Below are 26021 nucleotides of genomic sequence, written 5' to 3' on the forward strand. Positions count from 1 at the left end.
TGTCAACGGCCATCCTAAGCCTGAACGTGCCTGCTCTCCTCAGATCGCAGACTGCTGCCCGGCAGTTACCGGCATGGGAGACTGGCTGGCAATCCAAGGTGCCATTGACATTTTGCTCTGTTGCCGCCTTCCTCTCCGATTAATAAAAATATTTATTGATGCTTAAATCCACAATATACAAGGCGTGAAGCTGTCAACGGCCATCCTAAGCTGAACGCGCCTGCTCTCGTCAGATCGCAGACTGCTACCCAGCTTAGGGCCTGGTAAGTACCAGCATGGGAGACTGGCTGGGAATCCTGGGTGCAGTTGACATTTTAATCTGTTGCCGCCTTCCGCTCCGATTCGGAAAAGGATTTATTGATGCTTAAATGCACAGTATAAAGGACATGAAGCTGTCAACGGCCATCCTAAGCTGAACGCGCCTGCTCTCGTCAGATCGCAGACTGCTACCCAGCTTAGGGCCCGGTGAGTACCAGCATGGGAGACTGGCTGGGAATCCCAGGTGTCGTTGACATTTTGCTCTGTTGCCGCCTTACGCTCCGATTCCGAAAAGGATTTATTGATGCTTAAATCCACAGTATACAGGGTGTGAAGATGTCTACGGCCATCCTAAGCTGAATCCGCCTGTTCTCGTCAGATCGCAGACTGCTACCCAGCTTCGGGCCTGGTAAGTACCGGCATGGGAGACTGGCTGGGAATCCCGGGTGCAGTTGACATTTTGCTCTGTTTCTGCTCCGATTCCGAAAATTATTTATTGATGCTTAAATCCACAGTATACAAAGTGTGAAGCTGTCAACGGCCATCCGAAGCTGAACGCGCCTGCTTTTGTCAGATCGCAGACTGCTACCCAGCTTAGAGCATGGTAAGTACCAGCATGGGAGACTGGCTGGGAATCCCGGGTGCAGTTGACATTTTAATCTATTGCCGCCTTCCCCTCCGATTCGGAAAAGGATTTATTGATGCTTAAATCCACAATATACAGGGTGTGAAGCTGTCAACAGCCATCCTAAGCCTGAACTTGCCTGCTCTCCTCAGATCGCAGACTGCTGCCCGGCAGTTACCGGCATGGGAGACTGGCTGGCAATCCAAGGTGCCATTGACATTTTGCTCTGTTGCCGCCTTCCTCTCCGATTAAAAAAATATTTATTGATGCTTAAATCCACAATATACAAGGTGTGAAGATGTCAACGGCCATCCTAAGCTGAACGCGCCTGCTCTCGTCAGATCGCAGACTGATACCCAGCTTAGGGCCCAGTAAGTAGCGGCATGGGAGACTGGCTGGGAATCCCGGGTACAGTTGACATTTTGCTCTGTTGCCGCCTTCCGCTCCGATTCCGAAAAGAATTTATTGATGCTTAAATCCACAGTATACAAGGTGTGAAGCTGTCGACGGCCATCCTAAGCTTAACGCGCCTGCTCTCGTCAGATCGCAGACTGGTACAGATCTTAGGGCCCGGTAAGTACCGGCATGGGACACTGGCTGGGAATCCCGGCTGCCGTTGACATTTTGCTCTGTTGCCGCCTTCCGTTCCGGTTCCGATTCCGAAAAGTATTAATTGATGCTTAAATGCACAGTATACAAAGTGTGAAGCTGTCAACGGCCATCCTAAGCTGAACGCGCCTGCTCTCGTCAGATCGCAGACTGCTACCCAGCTTAGGGCCCGGTAAGTACCAGCATGAGACACTGGCTGGGAATCTCAGGTGTTGTTGACATTTTGCTCTGTAGCTCTGTAGACATTTTGCTCCGATTCCGAAAAGGATTTATTGATGCTTAAATCCACAATATACAGGGTGTGAAGCCGTCTACGGCTATCCTAAGCTGAATGCGCCTGTTCTTGTCAGATCGCAGACTGCTGCCCGGCAAGTACGGGCATGGGAGACTGGCTGGCAATCCAAGGTGCTATTGACATTTTGATCTGTTGCCGCCTTCCTCTCCGATTAAAAAAAAATATTTATTGATGCTTAAATCCACAGTATACAAGGCGTGAAGATGTCAACAGCCATCCTAAGCTGAACGCGCCTGCTCTCGTCAGATCGCAGACTGCTACCCAGCTTAGGGCCCGGTAAGTACTGGCATGGGAGACTGGCTGGGAATCCCGGGTGCCGTTGATATTTTGCTCTATTGCTGCCTTCCGCTCCGATTCCGAAAATAATTTATTGATGCTTAAATCCACAGTATACAAGGTGTGAAGCTGTCGACGGCCATCCTAAGCTTAACGCGCCTGCTCTCGTCAGATCGCAGACTGGTACAGATCTTAGGGCCCGGTAAGTACCGGCATGGGACACTGGCTGGGAATCCCGGCTGCCGTTGACATTTTGCTCTGTTGCCGCCTTTCGTTCCAATTCCGAAAAGGATTTATTGATGCCTAAATGCACAGCATAAAGGGCCAGAAGCTGTCAACGGCCATCCTAAGCTGAACGCGCCTGTTCTCGTCAGATCCCAGACTGCTACCCAGCTTCGGGCCTGGTAAGTACCAGCAAGGGAGACTGGCTGAGAATCCCGGGTGCAGTTGACATTTTGCTCTGTTTCTGCTCCGATTCCGAAAATTATTTATTGATGCTTAAATCCACAGTATACAAAGTGTGAAGCTGTCAACGGCCATCCTAAGCTGAACGCGCCTGCTCTCGTCAGATCGCAGACTGCTAGCCAGCTTAGGTCCTGGTAAGTACCAGCATGGGAGACTGGCTGGGAATCCCGGGTGCAGTTGACATTTTAATCTGTTGCCACCTTCCGCTCTGATTCGGAAAAGGATTTATTGATGCTTAAATCCACAATATACAGGGTGTGAAGCTGTCAACGGCCATCCTAAGCCTCAACGTGCCTGCTCTCCTCAGATCGCAGACTGCTGCCCGGCAGTTACCGGCATGGGAGACTGGCTGGCAATTTAAGGTGCCATTGACATTTTGCTCTGTTGCCGCCTTCCTTTCCGATAAAAAAAATATTTATTGATGCTTAAATCCATAATATACAAGGCGTGAAGATGTCAACGGCCATCCTAAGCTGAACGCGCCTGCTCTCGTCAGATCGCAGACTGCTACCCAGCTTAGGGCCCAGTAAGTACCGGCATGGGAGACTGGCTGGGAATCCCGTGTGCAGTTGACATTTTGCTCTGTTGCCGCCTTCCGTTCCGATTCCGAAAAGGATTTATTGATGCTTAAATGCACAGTATAAAAAGCATGAAGCTGTCAATGGCCATCCTAAGCTGAACGCGCCTGCTCTCGTCAGATCGCAGACTGCTACCCAGCTTAGGGCCCGGTAAGTACTGGCATGGGAGACTGGCTGGTAATCCCGGTTGACATTTAGCTCTATTGCTGCCTTCCGCTCCGATTCCGAAAATAATTTATTGATACTTAAATCCACAGTATACAAGGTGTGAAGCTGTCGACGGCCATCCTAAGCTTAACGCGCCTGCTCTCGTCAGATCGCAGACTGGTACAGATCTTAGGGCCCGGTAAGTACCGGCATGGGACACTGGCTGGGAATCCCGGCTGCCGTTGACATTTTGCTCTGTTGCCGCCTTCCGTTCCGATTCCGAAAAGGATTTATTGATGCTTAAATGCACAGTATACAAAGTGTGAAGCTGTCAACGGCCATCCTAAGCTGAACGCGCCTGCTCTCGTCAGATCGCAGACTGCTACCCAGCTTAGGGCCTGGTAAGTACCAGCATGGGAGACTGGCTGGGAATCCCGGGTGCAGTTGACATTTTAATCTGTTGCCGCCTTCCGCTCCGATTCGGAAAAGGATTTATTGATGCTTAAATGCACAGTATAAAGAGCGTGAGGCTGTTAACGGCCATCCTAAGCTCAACGCGCCTGCTCTCGTCAGATCGCAGACTGCTACCCAGCTTAGGGCCCGGTAAGTACCAGCATGGGAGACTGGCTGGGAATCTCAGGTGTTGTTGACATTTTGCTCTGTAGACATTTTGCTCCGATTCCGAAAAGGATTTATTGATGCTTAAATCCACAATATACAGGGTGTGAAGCCGTCTACGGCTATCCTAAGCTGAATGCGCCTGTTCTTGTCAGATCGCAGACTGCTACCCAGCTTCGGCCTGGTAAATACCAGCATAGGAGACTGGCTGGGATTACCGGGTGCAGTTGACATTTTGCTCTGTTTCTGCTCCGATTCCGAATTTTTTTTATTGATGCTTAAATCCACAGTATACAAAGTGTGAAGCTGTCAATGGCTATCCTAAGCTGAACGCGCCTGCTCTCATTAGATCGCAGACTGCTACCCAGCTTAGGGCCTGGTAAGTACCAGCATGGGGAACTGGCTGGGAATCCCGGGTGCAGTTGACATTTTAATCTGTTGCCGCCTTCCGCTCCGATTCGGAAAATGATTTATTGATGCTTAAATCCACAATATACAGGGTGTGAAGCTGTCAACGGCCATCCTAAGCCTGAACGTGCCTGCTCTCCTCAGATCGCAGACTGCTGCCCGGCAGTTACCGGCATGGGAGACTGGCTGGCAATCCAAGGTGCCATTGACATTTTGCTCTGTTGCCGCCTTCCTCTCCGATTAATAAAAATATTTATTGATGCTTAAATCCACAATATACAAGGCGTGAAGCTGTCAACGGCCATCCTAAGCTGAACGCGCCTGCTCTCGTCAGATCGCAGACTGCTACCCAGCTTAGGGCCTGGTAAGTACCAGCATGGGAGACTGGCTGGGAATCCTGGGTGCAGTTGACATTTTAATCTGTTGCCGCCTTCCGCTCCGATTCGGAAAAGGATTTATTGATGCTTAAATGCACAGTATAAAGGACATGAAGCTGTCAACGGCCATCCTAAGCTGAACGCGCCTGCTCTCGTCAGATCGCAGACTGCTACCCAGCTTAGGGCCCGGTGAGTACCGGCATGGGAGACTGGCTGGGAATCCCAGGTGTCGTTGACATTTTGCTCTGTTGCCGCCTTACGCTCCGATTCCGAAAAGGATTTATTGATGCTTAAATCCACAGTATACAGGGTGTGAAGATGTCTACGGCCATCCTAAGCTGAATCCGCCTGTTCTCGTCAGATCGCAGACTGCTACCCAGCTTCGGGCCTGGTAAGTACCGGCATGGGAGACTGGCTGGGAATCCCGGGTGCAGTTGACATTTTGCTCTGTTTCTGCTCCGATTCCGAAAATTATTTATTGATGCTTAAATCTACAGTATACAAAGTGTGAAGCTGTCAACGGCCATCCGAAGCTGAACGCGCCTGCTTTTGTCAGATCGCAGACTGCTACCCAGCTTAGAGCATGGTAAGTACCAGCATGGGAGACTGGCTGGGAATCCCGGGTGCAGTTGACATTTTAATCTATTGCCGCCTTCCCCTCTGATTCGGAAAAGGATTTATTGATGCTTAAATCCACAATATACAGGGTGTGAAGCTGTCAACAGCCATCCTAAGCCTGAACTTGCCTGCTCTCCTCAGATCGCAGACTGCTGCCCGGCAGTTACCGGCATGGGAGACTGGCTGGCAATCCAAGGTGCCATTGACATTTTGCTCTGTTGCCGCCTTCCTCTCCGATTAAAAAAATATTTATTGATGCTTAAATCCACAATATACAAGGTGTGAAGATGTCAACGGCCATCCTAAGCTGAACGCGCCTGCTCTCGTCAGATCGCAGACTGCTACCCAGCTTAGGGCCCAGTAAGTAGCAGCATGGGAGACTGGCTGGGAATCCCGGGTACAGTTGACATTTTGCTCTGTTGCCGCCTTCCGCTCCGATTCCGAAAAGAATTTATTGATGCTTAAATCCACAGTATACAAGGTGTGAAGCTGTCGACGGCCATCCTAAGCTTAACGCGCCTGCTCTCGTCAGATCGCAGACTGGTACAGATCTTAGGGCCCGGTAAGTACCGGCATGGGACACTGGCTGGGAATCCCGGCTGCCGTTGACATTTTGCTCTGTTGCCGCCTTCCGTTCCGGTTCCGATTCCGAAAAGTATTAATTGATGCTTAAATGCACAGTATACAAAGTGTGAAGCTGTCAACGGCCATCCTAAGCTGAACGCGCCTGCTCTCGTCAGATCGCAGACTGCTACCCAGCTTAGGGCCCGGTAAGTACCAGCATGGGACACTGGCTGGGAATCTCAGGTGTTGTTGACATTTTGCTCTGTAGCTCTGTAGACATTTTGCTCCGATTCCGAAAAGGATTTATTGATGCTTAAATCCACAATATACAGGGTGTGAAGCCGTCTACGGCTATCCTAAGCTGAATGCGCCTGTTCTTGTCAGATCGCAGACTGCTGTCCGGCAAGTACGGGCATGGGAGACTGGCTGGCAATCCAAGGTGCTATTGACATTTTGATCTGTTGCCGCCTTCCTCTCCGATTAAAAAAAATATTTATTGATGCTTAAATCCACAGTATACAAGGCGTGAAGATGTCAACAGCCATCCTAAGCTGAACGCGCCTGCTCTCGTCAGATCGCAGACTGCTACCCAGCTTAGGGCCCGGTAAGTACTGGCATGGGAGACTGGCTGGGAATCCCGGGTGCCGTTGATATTTTGCTCTATTGCTGCCTTCCGCTCCGATTCCGAAAATAATTTATTGATGCTTAAATCCACAGTATACAAGGTGTGAAGCTGTCGACGGCCATCCTAAGCTTAACGCGCCTGCTCTCGTCAGATCGCAGACTGGTACAGATCTTAGGGCCCGGTAAGTACCGGCATGGGATACTGGCTGGGAATCCCGGCTGCCGTTGACATTTTGCTCTGTTGCCGCCTTTCGTTCCAATTCCGAAAAGGATTTATTGATGCCTAAATGCACAGCATAAAGGGCCAGAAGCTGTCAACGGCCATCCTAAGCTGAACGCGCCTGTTCTCGTCAGATCGCAGACTGCTACCCAGCTTCGGGCCTGGTAAGTACCAGCAAGGGAGACTGGCTGAGAATCCCGGGTGCAGTTGACATTTTGCTCTGTTTCTGCTCCGATTCCGAAAATTATTTATTGATGCTTAAATCCACAGTATACAAAGTGTGAAGCTGTCAACGGCCATCCTAAGCTGAACGCGCCTGCTCTCGTCAGATCGCAGACTGCTAGCCAGCTTAGGTCCTGGTAAGTACCAGCATGGGAGACTGGCTGGGAATCCCAGGTGCAGTTGACATTTTAATCTGTTGCCACCTTCCGCTCTGATTCGGAAAAGGATTTATTGATGCTTAAATCCACAATATACAGGGTGTGAAGCTGTCAACGGCCATCCTAAGCCTCAACGTGCCTACTCTCCTCAGATCGCAGACTGCTGCCCGGCAGTTACCGGCATGGGAGACTGGCTGGCAATTTAAGGTGCCATTGACATTTTGCTCTGTTGCCGCCTTCCTTTCCGATAAAAAAAATATTTATTGATGCTTAAATCCATAATATACAAGGCGTGAAGATGTCAACGGCCATCCTAAGCTGAACGCGCCTGCTCTCGTCAGATCGCAGACTGCTACCCAGCTTAGGGCCCAGTAAGTACCGGCATGGGAGACTGGCTGGGAATCCCGTGTGCAGTTGACATTTTGCTCTGTTGCCGCCTTCCGTTCCGATTCCGAAAAGGATTTATTGATGCTTAAATGCACAGTATAAAAAGCATGAAGCTGTCAATGGCCATCCTAAGCTGAACGCGCCTGCTCTCGTCAGATCGCAGACTGCTACCCAGCTTAGGGCCCGGTAAGTACTGGCATGGGAGACTGGCTGGTAATCCCGGTTGACATTTAGCTCTATTGCTGCCTTCCGCTCCGATTCCGAAAATAATTTATTGATACTTAAATCCACAGTATACAAGGTGTGAAGCTGTCGACGGCCATCCTAAGCTTAACGCGCCTGCTCTCGTCAGATCGCAGACTGGTACAGATCTTAGGGCCCGGTAAGTACCGGCATGGGACACTGGCTGGGAATCCCGGCTGCCGTTGACATTTTGCTCTGTTGCCGCCTTCCGTTCCGATTCCGAAAAGGATTTATTGATGCTTAAATGCACAGTATACAAAGTGTGAAGCTGTCAACGGCCATCCTAAGCTGAACGCGCCTGCTCTCGTCAGATCGCAGACTGCTACCCAGCTTAGGGCCTGGTAAGTACCAGCATGGGAGACTGGCTGGGAATCCCGGGTGCAGTTGACATTTTAATCTGTTGCCGCCTTCCGCTCCGATTCGGAAAAGGATTTATTGATGCTTAAATGCACAGTATAAAGAGCGTGAGGCTGTTAACGGCCATCCTAAGCTCAACGCGCCTGCTCTCGTCAGATCGCAGACTGCTACCCAGCTTAGGGCCCGGTAAGTACCAGCATGGGAGACTGGCTGGGAATCTCAGGTGTTGTTGACATTTTGCTCTGTAGCTCTGTAGACATTTTGCTCCGATTCCGAAAAGGATTTATTGATGCTTAAATCCACAATATACAGGGTGTGAAGCCGTCTACGGCTATCCTAAGCTGAATGCGCCTGTTCTTGTCAGATCGCAGACTGCTACCCAGCTTCGGCCTGGTAAATACCAGCATAGGAGACTGGCTGGGATTACCGGGTGCAGTTGACATTTTGCTCTGTTTCTGCTCCGATTCCGAATTTTTTTTATTGATGCTTAAATCCACAGTATACAAAGTGTGAAGCTGTCAATGGCTATCCTAAGCTGAACGCGCCTGCTCTCATTAGATCGCAGACTGCTACCCAGCTTAGGGCCTGGTAAGTATCAGCATGGGGAACTGGCTGGGAATCCCGGGTGCAGTTGACATTTTAATCTGTTGCCGCCTTCCGCTCCGATTCGGAAAATGATTTATTGATGCTTAAATCCACAATATACAGGGTGTGAAGCTGTCAACGGCCATCCTAAGCCTGAACGTGCCTGCTCTCCTCAGATCGCAGACTGCTGCCCGGCAGTTACCGGCATGGGAGACTGGCTGGCAATCCAAGGTGCCATTGACATTTTGCTCTGTTGCCGCCTTCCTCTCCGATTAATAAAAATATTTATTGATGCTTAAATCCACAATATACAAGGCGTGAAGCTGTCAACGGCCATCCTAAGCTGAACGCGCCTGCTCTCGTCAGATCGCAGACTGCTACCCAGCTTAGGGCCTGGTAAGTACCAGCATGGGAGACTGGCTGGGAATCCTGGGTGCAGTTGACATTTTAATCTGTTGCCGCCTTCCGCTCCGATTCGGAAAAGGATTTATTGATGCTTAAATGCACAGTATAAAGGACATGAAGCTGTCAACGGCCATCCTAAGCTGAACGCGCCTGCTCTCGTCAGATCGCAGACTGCTACCCAGCTTAGGGCCCGGTGAGTACCAGCATGGGAGACTGGCTGGGAATCCCAGGTGTCGTTGACATTTTGCTCTGTTGCCGCCTTACGCTCCGATTCCGAAAAGGATTTATTGATGCTTAAATCCACAGTATACAGGGTGTGAAGATGTCTACGGCCATCCTAAGCTGAATCCGCCTGTTCTCGTCAGATCGCAGACTGCTACCCAGCTTCGGGCCTGGTAAGTACCGGCATGGGAGACTGGCTGGGAATCCCGGGTGCAGTTGACATTTTGCTCTGTTTCTGCTCCGATTCCGAAAATTATTTATTGATGCTTAAATCCACAGTATACAAAGTGTGAAGCTGTCAACGGCCATCCGAAGCTGAACGCGCCTGCTTTTGTCAGATCGCAGACTGCTACCCAGCTTAGAGCATGGTAAGTACCAGCATGGGAGACTGGCTAGGAATCCCGGGTGCAGTTGACATTTTAATCTATTGCCGCCTTCCCCTCCGATTCGGAAAAGGATTTATTGATGCTTAAATCCACAATATACAGGGTGTGAAGCTGTCAACAGCCATCCTAAGCCTGAACTTGCCTGCTCTCCTCAGATCGCAGACTGCTGCCCGGCAGTTACCGGCATGGGAGACTGGCTGGCAATCCAAGGTGCCATTGACATTTTGCTCTGTTGCCGCCTTCCTCTCCGATTAAAAAAATATTTATTGATGCTTAAATCCACAATATACAAGGTGAGAAGATGTCAACGGCCATCCTAAGCTGAACGCGCCTGCTCTCGTCAGATCGCAGACTGCTACCCAGCTTAGGGCCCAGTAAGTAGCGGCATGGGAGACTGGCTGGGAATCCCGGGTACAGTTGACATTTTGCTCTGTTGCCGCCTTCCGCTCCGATTCCGAAAAGAATTTATTGATGCTTAAATCCACAGTATACAAGGTGTGAAGCTGTCGACGGCCATCCTAAGCTTAACGCGCCTGCTCTCGTCAGATCGCAGACTGGTACAGATCTTAGGGCCCGGTAAGTACCGGCATGGGACACTGGCTGGGAATCCCGGCTGCCGTTGACATTTTGCTCTGTTGCCGCCTTCCGTTCCGGTTCCGATTCCGAAAAGTATTAATTGATGCTTAAATGCACAGTATACAAAGTGTGAAGCTGTCAACGGCCATCCTAAGCTGAACGCGCCTGCTCTCGTCAGATCGCAGACTGCTACCCAGCTTAGGGCCCGGTAAGTACCAGCATGGGACACTGGCTGGGAATCTCAGGTGTTGTTGACATTTTGCTCTGTAGCTCTGTAGACATTTTGCTCCGATTCCGAAAAGGATTTATTGATGCTTAAATCCACAATATACAGGGTGTGAAGCCGTCTACGGCTATCCTAAGCTGAATGCGCCTGTTCTTGTCAGATCGCAGACTGCTGCCCGGCAAGTACGGGCATGGGAGACTGGCTGGCAATCCAAGGTGCTATTGACATTTTGATCTGTTGCCGCCTTCCTCTCCGATTAAAAAAAAATATTTATTGATGCTTAAATCCACAGTATACAAGGCGTGAAGATGTCAACAGCCATCCTAAGCTGAACGCGCCTGCTCTCGTCAGATCGCAGACTGCTACCCAGCTTAGGGCCCGGTAAGTACTGGCATGGGAGACTGGCTGGGAATCCCGGGTGCCGTTGATATTTTGCTCTATTGCTGCCTTCCGCTCCGATTCCGAAAATAATTTATTGATGCTTAAATCCACAGTATACAAGGTGTGAAGCTGTCGACGGCCATCCTAAGCTTAACGCGCCTGCTCTCGTCAGATCGCAGACTGGTACAGATCTTAGGGCCCGGTAAGTACCGGCATGGGACACTGGCTGGGAATCCCGGCTGCCGTTGACATTTTGCTCTGTTGCCGCCTTTCGTTCCAATTCCGAAAAGGATTTATTGATGCCTAAATGCACAGCATAAAGGGCCAGAAGCTGTCAACGGCCATCCTAAGCTGAACGCGCCTGTTCTCGTCAGATCGCAGACTGCTACCCAGCTTCGGGCCTGGTAAGTACCAGCAAGGGAGACTGGCTGAGAATCCCGGGTGCAGTTGACATTTTGCTCTGTTTCTGCTCCGATTCCGAAAATTATTTATTGATGCTTAAATCCACAGTATACAAAGTGTGAAGCTGTCAACGGCCATCCTAAGCTGAACGCGCCTGCTCTCGTCAGATCGCAGACTGCTAGCCAGCTTAGGTCCTGGTAAGTACCAGCATGGGAGACTGACTGGGAATCCCGGGTGCAGTTGACATTTTAATCTGTTGCCGCCTTCCGCTCTGATTCGGAAAAGGATTTATTGATGCTTAAATCCACAATATACAGGGTGTGAAGCTGTCAACGGCCATCCTAAGCCTCAACGTGCCTGCTCTCCTCAGATCGCAGACTGCTGCCCGGCAGTTACCGGCATGGGAGACTGGCTGGCAATTTAAGGTGCCATTGACATTTTGCTCTGTTGCCGCCTTCCTTTCCGATAAAAAAAATATTTATTGATGCTTAAATCCATAATATACAAGGCGTGAAGATGTCAACGGCCATCCTAAGCTGAACGCGCCTGCTCTCGTCAGATCGCAGACTGCTACCCGGCTTAGGGCCCAGTAAGTACCGGCATGGGAGACTGGCTGGGAATCCCGTGTGCAGTTGACATTTTGCTCTGTTGCCGCCTTCCGTTCCGATTCCGAAAAGGATTTATTGATGCTTAAATGCACAGTATAAAAAGCATGAAGCTGTCAATGGCCATCCTAAGCTGAACGCGCCTGCTCTCGTCAGATCGCAGACTGCTACCCAGCTTAGGGCCCGGTAAGTACTGGCATGGGAGACTGGCTGGTAATCCTGGTTGACATTTAGCTCTATTGCTGCCTTCCGCTCCGATTCCGAAAATAATTTATTGATACTTAAATCCACAGTATACAAGGTGTGAAGCTGTCGACGGCCATCCTAAGCTTAACGCACCTGCTCTCGTCAGATCGCAGACTGGTACAGATCTTAGGGCCCGGTAAGTACCGGCATGGGACACTGGCTGGGAATCCCGGCTGCCGTTGACATTTTGCTCTGTTGCCGCCTTCCGTTCCGATTCCGAAAAGGATTTATTGATGCTTAAATGCACAGTATACAAAGTGTGAAGCTGTCAACGGCCATCCTAAGCTGAACGCGCCTGCTCTCGTCAGATCGCAGACTGCTACCCAGCTTAGGGCCTGGTAAATACCAGCATGGGAGACTGGCTGGGAATCCCGGGTGCAGTTGACATTTTAATCTGTTGCCGCCTTCCGCTCCGATTCGGAAAAGGATTTATTGATGCTTAAATGCACAGTATAAAGAGCGTGAGGCTGTTAACGGCCATCCTAAGCTCAACGCGCCTGCTCTCGTCAGATCGCAGACTGCTACCCAGCTTAGGGCCCGGTAAGTACCAGCATGGGAGACTGGCTGGGAATCTCAGGTGTTGTTGACATTTTGCTCTGTAGCTCTGTAGACATTTTGCTCCGATTCCGAAAAGGATTTATTGATGCTTAAATCCACAATATACAGGGTGTGAAGCCGTCTACGGCTATCCTAAGCTGAATGCGCCTGTTCTTGTCAGATCGCAGACTGCTGCCCGGCAAGTACGGGCATGGGAGACTGGCTGGCAATCCAAGGTGCTATTGACATTTTGATCTGTTGCCGCCTTCCTCTCCGATTAAAAAAAATATTTATTGATGCTTAAATCCACAGTATACAAGGTGTTAAGATGTCAACGGCCATCCTAAGCTGGACGCGCCTGCTCTCGTCAGATCGCAGACTGCTACCCAGCTTAGGGCCCGGTAAGTACTGGCGTGGTAGACTGGCTGGGAATCCCGGGTGCCGTTGATATTTTGCTCTATTGCTGCCTTCCGCTCCGATTCCGAAAAGAATTTATTGATGCTTAAATCCACAGTATACAAGGCGTGAAGCTGTCGACGGCCATCCTAAGCTTAACGCGCCTGCTCTCGTCAGATTGCAGACTGGTACAGATCTTAGGGCCTGGTGAGTACCAGCATGGGAGATTGGCTGGGAATCCCGGGTGCAGTTGACATTTTAATCTGTTGCCGCCTTCCGCTCCGATTCGGAAAAGGATTTATTGATGCTTAAATCCACAATATACAGGGTGTGAAGCTGTCAACGGCCATCCTAAGCCTGAACGTGCCTGCTCTCCTCAGATCGCAGACTGCTGCCCGGCAGTTACCGGCATGGGAGACTGGCTGGCAATCCAAGGTGCCATTGACATTTTGCTCTGTTGCCGCCTTCCGCTCCGATTAATAAAAATATTTATTGATGCTTAAATCCACAATATACAAGGAGTGAAGCTGTCAACGGCCATCCTAAGATGAGCGCGCCTGCTCTCGTCAGATCGCAGACTGCTACCCAGCTTAGGGCCTGGTAAGTACCAGCATGGGAGACTGGCTGGGAATCCCGGGTGCAGTTGACATTTTAATCTGTTGCCGCCTTCCGCTCCGATTCGGAAAAGGATTTATTGATGCTTAAATGCACAGTATAAAGGGCATGAAGCTGTCAACGGCCATCCTAAGCTGAACGCGCCTGCTCTCGTCAGATCGCAGACTGCTACCCAGCTTAGGGCCCGGTAAGTACCAGCATGGGAGACTGGCTGGGAATCCCAGGTGTCGTTGACATTTTGCTCTGTTGCCGCCTTACGCTCCGATTCCGAAAAGAATTTATTGATGCTTAAATCCACAGTATACAGGGTGTGAAGATGTCTACGGCCCTCCTAAGCAGAATGCGCCTGTTCTCGTCAGATCGCAGACTGCTACCCAGCTTCGGGCCTGGTAAGTACCAGCATGGGAGACTGGCTGGGAATCCCGGGTGCAGTTGACATTTTAATCTGTTGCCGCCTTCCCCTCCGATTCGGAAAAGGATTTATTGATGCTTAAATCCACAATATACAGGGTGTGAAGCTGTCAACAGCCATCCTAAGCCTGAACGTGCCTGCTCTCCTCAGATCGCAGACTGCTGCCCGGCAGTTACCGGCATGGGAGACTGGCTGGCAATCCAAGGTGCCATTGACATTTTGCTCTGTTGCCGCCTTCCTCTCCGATTAAAAAAATATTTATTGATGCTTAAATCCACAATATACAAGGCGTGAAGATGTCAACGGCCATCCTAAGCTGAACGCGCCTGCTCTCGTCAGATCGCAGACTGCTACCCAGCTTAGGGCCCAGTAAGTACCGGCATGGGAGACTGTCTGGGAATCCCGGGTGCAGTTGACATTTTGCTCTGTTGCCGCCTTCCGCTCCGATTCCGAAAAGAATTTATTGATGCTTAAATCCACAGTATACAAGGTGTGAAGCTGTCGACGGCCATCCTAAGCTTAACGTGCCTGCTCTCGTCAGATCGCAGACTGGTACAGATCTTAGGGCCCGGTAAGTACCGGCATGGGACACTGGCTGGGAATCCCGGCTGCCGTTGACATTTTGCTCTGTTGCCGCCTTCCGTTCCGATTCCGAAAAGGATTTATTGATGCTTAAATGCACAGTATACAAAGTGTGAAGCTGTCAACGGCCATCCTAAACTGAACGCGCCTGCTCTCGTGAGATCGCAGACTGCTACCCAGCTTAGGCCCGGTAAGTACCAGCATGGGAGACTGGCTGGGAATCTCAGGTGTTGTTGACATTTTGCTCTGTAGCTCTGTAGACATTTTGCTCCGATTCCGAAAAGGATTTATTGATGCTTAAATCCACAATATACAGGGTGTGAAGCCATCTACGGCTATCCTAAGCTGAATGCGCCTGTTCTTGTCAGATCGCAGACTGCTGCCCGGCAAGTACGGGCATGGGAGACTGGCTGGCAATCCAAGGTGCTATTGACATTTTGATCTGTTGCCGCCTTCCTCTCCGATTAAAAAAAATATTTATTGATGCTTAAATCCACAGTATACAAGGCGTGAAGATGTCAACGGCCATCCTAAGCTGAACGCGCCTGCTCTCGTCAGATCGCAGACTGCTACCCAGCTTAGGGCCCGGTAAGTACTGGCATGTGAGACTGGCTGGTAATCCCGGGTGCCGTTGATATTTTGCTCTATTGCTGCCTTCCGCTCCGATTCCGAAAATAATTTATTGATGCTTAAATCCACAGTATACAAGGTGTGAAGCTGTCGACGGCCATCCTAAGCTTAACGCGCCTGCTCTCGTCAGATCGCAGACTGGTACAGATCTTAGGGCCCGGTAAGTACCGGCATGGGACACTGGCTGGAAATCCCGGCTGCCGTTGACATTTTGCTCTGTTGCCGCCTTCCGTTCCGATTCCGAAAAGGATTTATTGATGCTTAAATGCACAGTATACAAAGTGTGAAGCTGTCAACGGCCATCCTAAGCTGAACGCGCCTGCTCTCGTCAGATCGCAGACTGCTACCCAGCTTAGGGCCTGGTAAGTACCAGCATGGGAGACTGGCTGGGAATCCCGGGTGCAGTTGACATTTTAATCTGTTGCCGCCTTCCGCTCCGATTCGGAAAAGGATTTATTGATGCTTAAATGCACAGTATAAAGGGCGTGAGGCTGTTAACGGCCATCCTAAGCTGAACGTGCCTGCTCTCGTCAGATCGCAGACTGCTACCCAGCTTAGGGCCCGGTAAGTACCAGCATGGGAGACTGGCTGGGAATCTCAGGTGTTGTTGACATTTTGCTCTGTAGCTCTGTAGACATTTTGCTCCGATTCCGAAAAGGATTTATTGATGCTTAAATCCACAATATACAGGGTGTGAAGCCATCTACGGCTATCCTAAGCTGAATGCGCCTGTTCTTGTCAGATCGCAGACTGCTGCCCGGCAAGTACGGGCATGGGAGACTGGCTGGCAATCCAAGGTGCTATTGACATTTTGATCTGTTGCCGCCTTCCTCTCCAATTAAAAAAAATATTTATTGATGCTTAAATCCACAGTATACAAGGCGTTAAGATGTCAACGGCCATCCTAAGCTGAACGCGCCTGCTCTCGTCAGATCGCAGTCTGCTACCCAGCTTAGGGCCCGGTAAGTACTGGCATGGGAGACTGGCTGGGAATCCCGGGTGCTGTTGGTATTTTTCTCTATTGCTGCCTTTCGCTCCGATTCCGAAAATAATTTATTGATGCTTAAATCCACAGTATACAAGGTGTGAAGCTGTCGACGGCCATCCTAAGCTTAACGCGCCTGCTCTCGTCAGATCGCAGACTGGTACAGATCTTAGGGCCCGGTAAGTACCGGCATGGGACACTGGCTGGGAATCCCAGCTGCCGTTGACATTTTGCTCTGTTGCCGCCTTCCATTCCAATTCCGAAAAGGATTTATTGATGCCTAAATGCACAGTATAAAGGGCGAGAAGCTGTCAACAGCCATCCTAAGCTGAACGCCCCTGCTCTCGTCAGATCGCAGACTGCTACCCAGCTTAGGGCCCGGTAAGTACCAGCATGGGAGACTGGCTGGGAATCCCAGGTGTCGTTGACATTTTGCTCTGTTGCCGCCTTCCGCTCCGATTCCGAAAAGGATTTATTGATGCTTAAATCCACAGTATACAGGGTGTGAAGATGTCTACGGCCATCCTAAGCTGAATGCGCCTGTTCTCGTCAGATCGCAGACTGCTACCCAGCTTCGGGCCTGGTAAGTACCAGCATAGGAGACTGGCTGGGAATACCGGGTGCAGTTGACATTTTGCTCTGTTTCTGCTCCGATTCCGAATTTTTTTTATTGATGCTTAAATCCACAGTATACAAAGTGTGAATCTGTCAATGGCCATCCTAAGCTGAACGCGCCTGCTCTCATCAGATCGCAGACTGCTACCCAGCTTAGGGCCTGGTAAGTACCAGCATGGGAGACTGGCTGGGAATCCCGGGTGCAGTTGACATTTTAATCTGTTGCCGCCTTCCGCTCCGATTCCAAAAAGGATTTATTGATGATTAAATCCACAGTATACAGGGTGTGAAGCCGTCTACGGTTATCCTAAGCTGAATGTGCCTGTTCTTGTCAGATCGCAGACTGCTGCCCGGCAAGTACGGGCATGGGAGACTGGCTGGCAATCCAAGGTGCTATTGACATTTTGCTCTGTTGCCGCCTTCCTCTCCGATTCCGAAAATAATTTATTGATGCTTAAATCCACAGTATACAAGGTGTGAAGCTGTCGACGGCCATCCTAAGCTTAACGCGCCTGCTCTCGTCAGATCGCAGACTGGTACAGATCTTAGGGCCCGGTAAGTACCGGCATGGGACACTGGCTGGGAATCCCGGCTGCCTTCGACATTTTGCTCTGTTGCCGCCTTCCGTTCAGATTCCGAAAAGGATTTATTGATGCTTAAATGCACAGTATACAAAGTGTGAAGCTGTCAACGGCCATCCTAAGCTGAACGCACTTGCTCTCGTCAGATCGCAGACTGCTACTCAGCTTAGGGCCCGGTAAGTACCAGCATGGGAGACTGGCTGGGAATCCCAGGTGCCGTTGACATTTTGCTCTATTGCTGCCTTCAGCTCCGATTCCGAAAATAATTTATTGATGCTTAAATCCACAGTATACAAGGTGTGAAGCTGTCAAAGGCCATCCTAAGCTGAACGCACTTGCTCTCGTCAGATCGCAGACTGCTACCCAGCTTAGGGCCCGGTAAGTACCAGCATGGGAGACTGGCTGGGAATCCCACTTGTCGTTGACATTCTGCTCTGTTGCCGCCTTACGCTCCGATTCCGAAAAGGATTTATTGATGCTTAAATCCACAGTATACAGGGTGTGAAGATGTCTGCGGCCATCCTAAGCTGAATGCGCCTGTTCTCGTCAGATCGCAGACTGCTACCCAGCTTCGGGCCTGGTAAGTACCCGCATGGGAGACTGGCTGGGAATCCCGGGTGCAGTTAACATTTTGCTCTGTCTCTGCTCTGATTCCGAAAATTATTTATTGATGCTTAAATCCACAGGATACAAAATGTGAAGCTGTCAACGGCCATCCTAAGCTGAACGCGCCTGCTCTCGTCAGATCGCAGACTGCTACCCAGCTTAGGGCCCAGTAAGTACCAGCATGGGAGACTGGCTGGGAATCCCGGGTGCAGTTGACATTTTAATCTGTTGCCGCCTTCCGCTCCGATTCCGAAAATAATTTATTGATGCTTAAATCCACAGTATACAAGGTGTGAAGCTGTCGACGGCCATCCTAAGCTTAACGCGCCTGCTCTCGTCAGATCGCAGACTGGTACAGATCTTAGGGCCCGGTAAGTACCGGCATGGGACACTGGCTGGGAATCCCGGCTGCCTTCGACATTTTGCTCTGTTGCCGCCTTCCGTTCAGATTCCGAACAGGATTTATTGATGCTTAAATGCACAGTATACAAAGTGTGAAGCTGTAAACGGCCATCCTAAGCTGAACGCGCCTGCTCTCGCCAGATCGCAGACTGCTACCCAGCTTAGGGCCCGGTAAGTACCAGCATGGGAGACTGGCTGGGAATCTCAGGTGTTGTTGACATTTTGCTCTGTAGCTCTGTAGACATTTTGCTCCGATTCCGAAAAGGATTTATTGATGCTTAAATCCACAATATACAGGGTGTGAAGCCGTCTACGGCTATCCTAAGCTGAATGCGCCTGTTCTTGTCAGATCGCAGACTGCTGCCCGGCAAGTACGGGCATGGGAGACTGGCTGGCAATCCAAGGTGCTATTGACATTTTGATCTGTTGCCGCCTTCCTCTCCGATTAAAAAAAATATTTATTGATGCTTAGGGCCCGGTAAGTACTGGCATGGGAGACTGGCTGGGAATCCCGGGTGCCGTTGACATTTAGCTCTATTGCTGCCTTCCGCTCCGATTCCGAAAATAATTTATTGATGCTTAAATCCACAGTATACAAGGTGTGAAGCTGTCGACGGCCATCCTAAGCTTAACGCGCCTGCTCTCGTCAGATCGCAGACTGGTACAGATCTTAGGGCCCAGTAAGTACCGGCATGGGACACTGGCTGGGAATCCCGGCTGCCGTTGACATTTTGCTCTGTTGCCGCCTTCCGTTCCGATTCCGAAAAGGATTTATTGATGCTTAAATGCACAGTATAGAAAGTGTGAAGCTGTCAACGGCCATCCTAAGCTGAACGCGCCTGCTCTCGTCAGATCGCAGACTGCTACCCAGCTTAGGGCCTGGTAAGTACCAGCATGGGAGACTGGCTGGGAATCTCAGGTGTTGTTGACATTTTGCTCTGTAGCTCTGTAGACATTTTGCTCCGATTCCGAAAAGGATTTATTGATGCTAAAGTCCACAATATACAGGGTGTGAAGCCGTCTACGGCTATCCTAAGCTGAATGCGCCTGTTCTTGTCAGATCGCAGACTGCTGCCCGGCAAGTACGGGCATGGGAGACTGGCTGGCAATCCAAGGTGCAATTGACATTTTGATCTGTTGCCGCCTTCCTCTCCGATTAAAAAAAATATTTATTGATGCTTAAATCCACAGTATACAAGGCGTTAAGATGTCAACGGCCATCCTAAGCTGAACGCGCCTGCTCTCGTCAGATCGCAGACTGCTACCCAGCTTAGGGCCCGGTAAGTACTGGCATGGGAGACTGGCTGGGAATCCCGGGTGCCGTTGATATTTTGCTCTATTGCTGCCTTCCGCTCCGATTCCGAAAAGAATTTATTGATGCTTAAATCCACAGTATACAAGGTGTGAAGCTGTCGACGGCCATCCTAAGCTTAACGCGCCTGCTCTCGTCAGATCGCAGACTGGTACAGATCTTAGGGCCCGGTAAGTACCGGCATGGGACACTGGCTGGGAATCCCAGGTGTCGTTGACATTTTGCTCTGTTGCCGCCTTCCGCTCCGATTCCGAAAAGGATTTATTGATGCTTAAATCCACAGTATACAGTATACAGGGTGTGAAGACGTCTACGGCCATCCTAAGCTGAATGCACCTGTTCTCGTCAGATCGCAGACTGCTACCCAGCTTAGGGCCTGGTGAGTACCAGCATGGGAGACTGGCTGGGAATCCCGGGTGCAGTTGACATTTTAATCTGTTGCTGCCTTCCGCTCCGATTCGGAAAAGGATTTATTGCTGCTTAAATGCACAGTATAAAAAGCATGAAGCTGTCAACGGCCATCCTAAGCCTGAACGTGCCTGCTCTCCTCAGATCCCAGACTGCTGCCCGGCAGTTACCGGCATGGGAGACTGGCTGGCAATCCAAGGTGCCATTGACATTTTGCTCTGTTGCCGCCTTCCTCTCCGATTAAAAAAATATTTATTGATGCTTAAATCCACAATATACAAGGCGTGAAGATGTCAACGGCCATCCTAAGCTGAACGTGCCTGCTCTCGTCAGATCGCAGACTGCTACCAAGCTTAGGGCCCAGTAAGTACCGGCATGGGAGACTGGCTGGGAATCCCGGGTGCAGTTGACATTTTGCTCTGTTGCCGCCTTCCGCTCCGATTCCGAAAATAATTTATTGATGCTTAAATCCACAGTATACAAGGTGTGAAGCTGTCGACGGCCATCCTAAGCTTAACGCGCCTGCTCTCGTCAGATCGCAGACTGGTACAGATCTTAGGGCCCGGTAAGTACCGGCATGGGACACTGGCTGGGAATCCCGGCTGCCGTCGACATTTTGCTCTGTTGCCGCCTTCCGTTCCGATTCCGAAAAGGATTTATTGATGCTTAAATGCACAGTATACAAAGTGTGAAGCTGTCAACGGCCATCCTAAGCTGAACGCGCCTGCTCTCGCCAGATCGCAGACTGCTACCCAGCTTAGGGCCTGGTAAGTACCAGCATGGGAGACTGGCTGGGAATCTCAGGTGTTGTTGACATTTTGCTCTGTATCTCTGTAGACATTTTGCTCCGATTCCGAAAAGGATTTATTGATGCTTAAATCCACAATGTACAGGGTGTGAAGCCGTCTACGGCTATCCTAAGCTGAATGCGCCTGTTCTTGTCAGATCGCAGACTGCTGCCCGGCAAGTACGGGCATGGGAGACTGGCTGGCAATCCAAGGTGCTATTGACATTTTGATCTGTTGCCGCCTTCCTCTCCGATTAAAAAAAATATTTATTGATGCTTAAATCCACAGTATACAAGGCTTGAAGATGTCAACGGCCATCCTAAGCTGAACGCGCCTGCTCTCGTCAGATCGCAGACTGCTACCCAGCTTAGGGCCCGGTAAGTACTGGCATGGGAGACTGGCTGGGAATCCCGGGTGCCGTTGATATTTTGCTCTATTGCTGCCTTCCGCTCCGATTCCGAAAATAATTTATTGATGCTTAAATCCACAGTATACAAGGTGTGAAGCTGTCGACGGCCATCCTAAGCTTAACGCGCCTGCTCTCGTCAGATCGCAGACTGGTACAGATCTTAGGGCCCGGTAAGTACCGGCATGGGACACTGGCTGGGAATCCCGGCTGCCGTTGACATTTTGCTCTGTTGCCGCCTTCCATTCCAATTCCGAAAAGGATTTATTGATGCCTAAATGCACAGTATAAAGGGCGAGAAGCTGTCAACGGCCATCCTTAGCTGAACGCGCCTGCTCTCGACAGATCGCAGACTGCTACCCAGCTTAGGGCCCGGTAAGTACCAGCATGGGAGACTGGCTGGGAATCCCAGGTGTCGTTGACATTTTGCTCTGTTGCCGCCTTCCGCTCCGATTCCGAAAAGGATTTATTGATGCTTAAATCCACAGTATACAGGGTGTGAAGATGTCTACGGCCATTCTAAGCTAAATGCGCCTGTTCTCGTCAGATCGCAGACTGCTACCCAGCTTCGGGCCTGGTAAATACCAGCATAGGAGACTGGCTGGGATTACCGGGTGCAGTTGACATTTTGCTCTGTTTCTGCTCCGATTCCGAATTTTTTTTATTGATGCTTAAATCCACAGTATACAAAGTGTGAAGCTGTCAATGGCCATCCTAAGCTGAACGCGCCTGCTCTCATCAGATTGCAGACTGCTACCCAGCTTAGGGCCTGGTAAGTACCAGCATGGGAGACTGGCTGGGAATCCCGGGTGCAGTTGACATTTTAATCTGTTGCCGCCTTCCGCTCTGATTCGGAAAAGGATTTATTGATGCTTAAATCCACAATATACAGGGTGTGAAGCTGTCAACGGCCATCCTAAGCCTGAACGTGCCTGCTCTCCCCAGATCGCAGACTGCTGCCCGGCAGTTACCAGCATGGGAGACTGGCTGGCAATCCAAGGTGCCATTGACATTTTGCTCTGTTGCCGCCTTCCTCTCCGATGAAAAAAATATTTATTGATGCTTAAATCCACAATATACAAGGCGTGAAGATGTCAACGGCCATCCTAACTGAACACGCCTGCTCTCGTCAGATCGCAGACTGCTACCCAGCTTAGGGCCCAGTAAGTACCGGCATGGGAGACTGGCTGGGAATCCCGGGTGCAGTTGACATTTTGCTCTGTTGCCGCCTTCCGCTCCGATTCGGAAAATAATTTATTGATGCTTAAATCCACAATATACAAGGTGTGAAGCTGTCGACGGCCATCCTAAGCTTAACGCGCCTGCTCTCGTCAGATCGCAGACTGGTACAGATCTTAGGGCCCGGTAAGTACCGGCATGGGACACTGGCTGGGAATCCCGGCTGCCGTTGACATTTTGCTCTGTTGCCGCCTTCCGTTCCGATTCCGAAAAGGATTTATTGATGCTTAAATGCACAGTATACAAAGTGTGAAGCTGTCAACGGCCATCCTAAGCTGAACGCGCCTGCTCTCGTCAGATCGCAGACTGCTACCCAGCTTAGGGCCCGGTAAGTACCAGCATGGGAGACTGGCTGGGAATCTCAGGTGTTGTTGACATTTTGCTCTGTAGCTCTGTAGACATTTTGCTCCGATTCCGAAAAGGATTTATTGATGCTTAAATCCACAATATACAGGGTGTGAAGCCGTCTACGGCTATCCTAAGCTGAATGCGCCTGTTCTTGTCAGATCGCAGACTGCTGCCCAGCAAGTACGGGCATGGGAGACTGGCTGGCAATCCAAGGTGCTATTGACATTTTGATCTGTTGCCGCCTTCCTCTCCGATTAAAAAAAATATTTATTGATGCTTAAATGCACAGTATACAAGGCATTAAGATGTCAACGGCCATCCTAAGCTGAACGCGCCTGCTCTCGTCAGATCGCAGACTGCTACCCAGCTTAGGGCCCGGTAAGTACTGGCATGGGAGACTGGCTGGGAATCCCGGGTGCCGTTGATATTTTGCTCTATTGCTGCCTTCCGCTCCGATTCCGAAAATAATTTATTGATGCTTAAATCCACAGTATACAAGGTGTGAAGCTGTCGACGGCCATCCTAAGCTTAACGCGCCTGCTCTCGTCAGATCGCAGACTGGTACAGATCTTAGGGCCCGGTAAGTACCGGCATGGGACACTGACTGGCAATCCCGGCTGCCGTTGACATTTTGCTCTGTTGCCGCCTTTCGTTCCAATTCGGAAAAGGATTTATTGATGCCTAAATGCACAGTATAAAGGGCGAGAAGCTGTCAACAGCCATCCTAAGCTGAACGCGCCTGCTCTCGTCAGATCGCAGACTGCTACCCAGCTTAGGGCCCGGTAAGTACCAGCATGGGAGACTGGCTGGGAATCCCAGGTGTCGTTGACATTTTGCTCTGTTGCCGCCTTCCGCTCCGATTCCGAAAAGGATTTATTGATGCTTAAATCCACAGTATACAGGGTGTGAAGACGTCTATGGCCATCCTAAGCTGAATGCGCCTGTTCTCGTCAGATCGCAGACTGCTACCCAGCTTCGGGCCTGGTAAGTACCAGCATTAGAGACTGGCTGGGAATACCGGGTGCAGTTGACATTTTGCTCTGTTTCTGCTCCGATTCCGAATTTTTTTTATTGATACTTAAATCCACAGTATACAAAGTGTGAAGCTGTCAATGGCCATCTTAAGCTGAACGCGCCTGCTCTCATCAGATCGCAGACTGCTACCCAGCTTAGAGCCTGGTAAGTACCAGCATGGGAGACTGGCTGGGAATCCCGGGTGCAGTTGACATTTTAATCTGTTGCCGCCTTCCGCTTCGATTCGGAAAAGGATTTATTGATGCTTAAATGCACAGTATAAAGGGCGTGAAGCTGTAAACGGCCATCCTAAGCTGAACGTGCCTGATCTCGTCAGATCGCAGACTGCTACCCAGCTTAGGGCCCGGTAAGTACCAGCATGGGAGACTGGCTGGGAATCCCAGGTGTCGTTGACATTTTGCTCTGTTGCCGCCTTACGCTCCGATTCCGAAAAGGATTTATTGATGCTTAAATCCACAGTATACAGGGTGTGAAAATGTCTATGGCCATCCTAAGCTGAATGCGCCTGTTCTCGTCAGATCGCAGACTGCTACCCAGCTTCGGGCCTGGTAAGTACCAGCATGGGAGACTTGCTGGGAATACCGGGTGCAGTTGACATTTTGCTCTGTTTCTGCTCCGATTCCGAAAATTATTTATTGATGCTTAAATCCACAGTATACAAAGTGTGAAGCTGTCAACGGCCATCCTAAGCTGAACGCGCTTGCTCTCATCAGATCGCAGACTGCTACCCAGCTTAGGGCATGGTAAGTACCAGCATGGGAGACTGGCTGGGAATCCCGGGTGCAGTTGACATTTTAATCTGTTGCCGCCTTCCGCTCCGATTCGGAAAAGGATTTATTGATGCTTAAATCCACAATATACAGGGTGTGAAGCTGTCAACGGCCATCCTAAGCCTGAACGTGCCTGCTCTCCTCAGATCGCAGACTGCTGCCCGGCAGTTACCGGCATGGGAGACTGGCTGGCAATCCAAGGTGCCATTGACATTTTGCTCTGTTGCCGCCTTCCTCTCCAATTAAAAAAATATTTATTGATGCTTAAATCCACAATATACAAGGCGTGAAGATGTCAACGGCCATCCTAAGCTGAACGCGCCTGCTCTCGTCAGATCGCAGACTGCTACCCAGCTTAGGGCCCAGTAAGTACCGGCATGGGAGACTGGCTGGGAATCCCGGGTGCAGTTGACATTTTGCTCTGTTGCCGCCTTCCGCTCCGATTCCGAAAATAATTTATTGATGCTTAAATCCACAGTATACAAGGTGTGAAGCTGTCGACGGCCATCCTAAGCTTAACGCGCCTGCTCTCGTCAGATCGGAAACTGGTACAGATCTTAGGGCCCAGTAAGTACTGGCATGGGACACTGGCTGGGAATCCCGGCTGCCGTCGACATTTTGCTCTGTTGCCGCCTTCCGTTCCGATTCCGAAAAGGATTTATTGATGCTTAAATGCACAGTATACAAAGTGTGAAGCTGTCAACGGCCATCCTAAGCTGAACGCGCCTGCTCTCGCCAGATCGCAGACTGCTACCCAGCTTAGGGCCCGGTAAGTACCAGCATGGGAGACTGGCTGGGAATCTCAGGTGTTGTTGACATTTTGCTCTGTAGCTCTGTAGACATTTTGCTCCGATTCCGAAAAGGATTTATTGATGCTTAAATCCACAATATACAGGGTGTGAAGCCGTCTACGGCTATCCTAAGCTGAATGCGCCTGTTCTTGTCAGATCGCAGACTGCTGCCCGGCAAGTACGGGCATGGGAGACTGGCTGGCAATCCAAGGTGCTATTGACATTTTGATCTGTTGCCGCCTTCCTCTCCGATTAAAAAAAAAATATTTATTGATGCTTAAATCCACAGTATACAAGGCATGAAGATGTCAACGGCCATCCTAAGCTGAACGCGCCTGCTCTCGTCAGATCGCAGACTGCTACCCAGCTTAGGGCCCGGTAAGTACTGGCATGGGAGACTGGCTGGGAATCCTGGGTGCTGTTGATATTTTGCTCTATTGCTGCCTTCCGCTCCGATTCCGAAAATAATTTATTGATGCT

The 26021-nt window shown here is 50.3% G+C and overlaps 15 pseudogenes; all 15 read left to right on the forward strand.

The window, feature by feature from the left end:
• Window positions 1-394: 394 nt before the first annotated feature.
• Window positions 395-514, forward strand: LOC130323933 (5S ribosomal RNA; annotated as a pseudogene).
• A 3069-nt stretch (window positions 515-3583) lies between these two features.
• On the forward strand, window positions 3584-3703 carry LOC130348846 (5S ribosomal RNA; annotated as a pseudogene).
• Window positions 3704-4774: 1071 nt separating this feature from the next.
• Window positions 4775-4894, forward strand: LOC130326268 (5S ribosomal RNA; annotated as a pseudogene).
• Window positions 4895-7962: 3068 nt separating this feature from the next.
• LOC130348857 (5S ribosomal RNA) lies at window positions 7963-8082 on the forward strand (annotated as a pseudogene).
• Window positions 8083-9161: 1079 nt separating this feature from the next.
• On the forward strand, window positions 9162-9281 carry LOC130323944 (5S ribosomal RNA; annotated as a pseudogene).
• A 4466-nt stretch (window positions 9282-13747) lies between these two features.
• Window positions 13748-13867, forward strand: LOC130313083 (5S ribosomal RNA; annotated as a pseudogene).
• Window positions 13868-15546: 1679 nt separating this feature from the next.
• Window positions 15547-15666, forward strand: LOC130348868 (5S ribosomal RNA; annotated as a pseudogene).
• Window positions 15667-16947: 1281 nt separating this feature from the next.
• LOC130352187 (5S ribosomal RNA) lies at window positions 16948-17067 on the forward strand (annotated as a pseudogene).
• A 474-nt stretch (window positions 17068-17541) lies between these two features.
• On the forward strand, window positions 17542-17661 carry LOC130353151 (5S ribosomal RNA; annotated as a pseudogene).
• A 1594-nt stretch (window positions 17662-19255) lies between these two features.
• On the forward strand, window positions 19256-19375 carry LOC130327036 (5S ribosomal RNA; annotated as a pseudogene).
• Window positions 19376-19653: 278 nt separating this feature from the next.
• LOC130317863 (5S ribosomal RNA) lies at window positions 19654-19773 on the forward strand (annotated as a pseudogene).
• Window positions 19774-21258: 1485 nt separating this feature from the next.
• LOC130317874 (5S ribosomal RNA) lies at window positions 21259-21378 on the forward strand (annotated as a pseudogene).
• A 1476-nt stretch (window positions 21379-22854) lies between these two features.
• LOC130334338 (5S ribosomal RNA) lies at window positions 22855-22974 on the forward strand (annotated as a pseudogene).
• A 278-nt stretch (window positions 22975-23252) lies between these two features.
• LOC130317885 (5S ribosomal RNA) lies at window positions 23253-23372 on the forward strand (annotated as a pseudogene).
• A 2476-nt stretch (window positions 23373-25848) lies between these two features.
• On the forward strand, window positions 25849-25968 carry LOC130352290 (5S ribosomal RNA; annotated as a pseudogene).
• The last annotated feature ends 53 nt before the right edge of the window (window positions 25969-26021 follow it).

This window comes from Hyla sarda, chromosome 1, assembly GCF_029499605.1.
Source record: "Hyla sarda isolate aHylSar1 chromosome 1, aHylSar1.hap1, whole genome shotgun sequence".
Lineage (NCBI taxonomy): Eukaryota > Metazoa > Chordata > Amphibia > Anura > Hylidae > Hyla > Hyla sarda.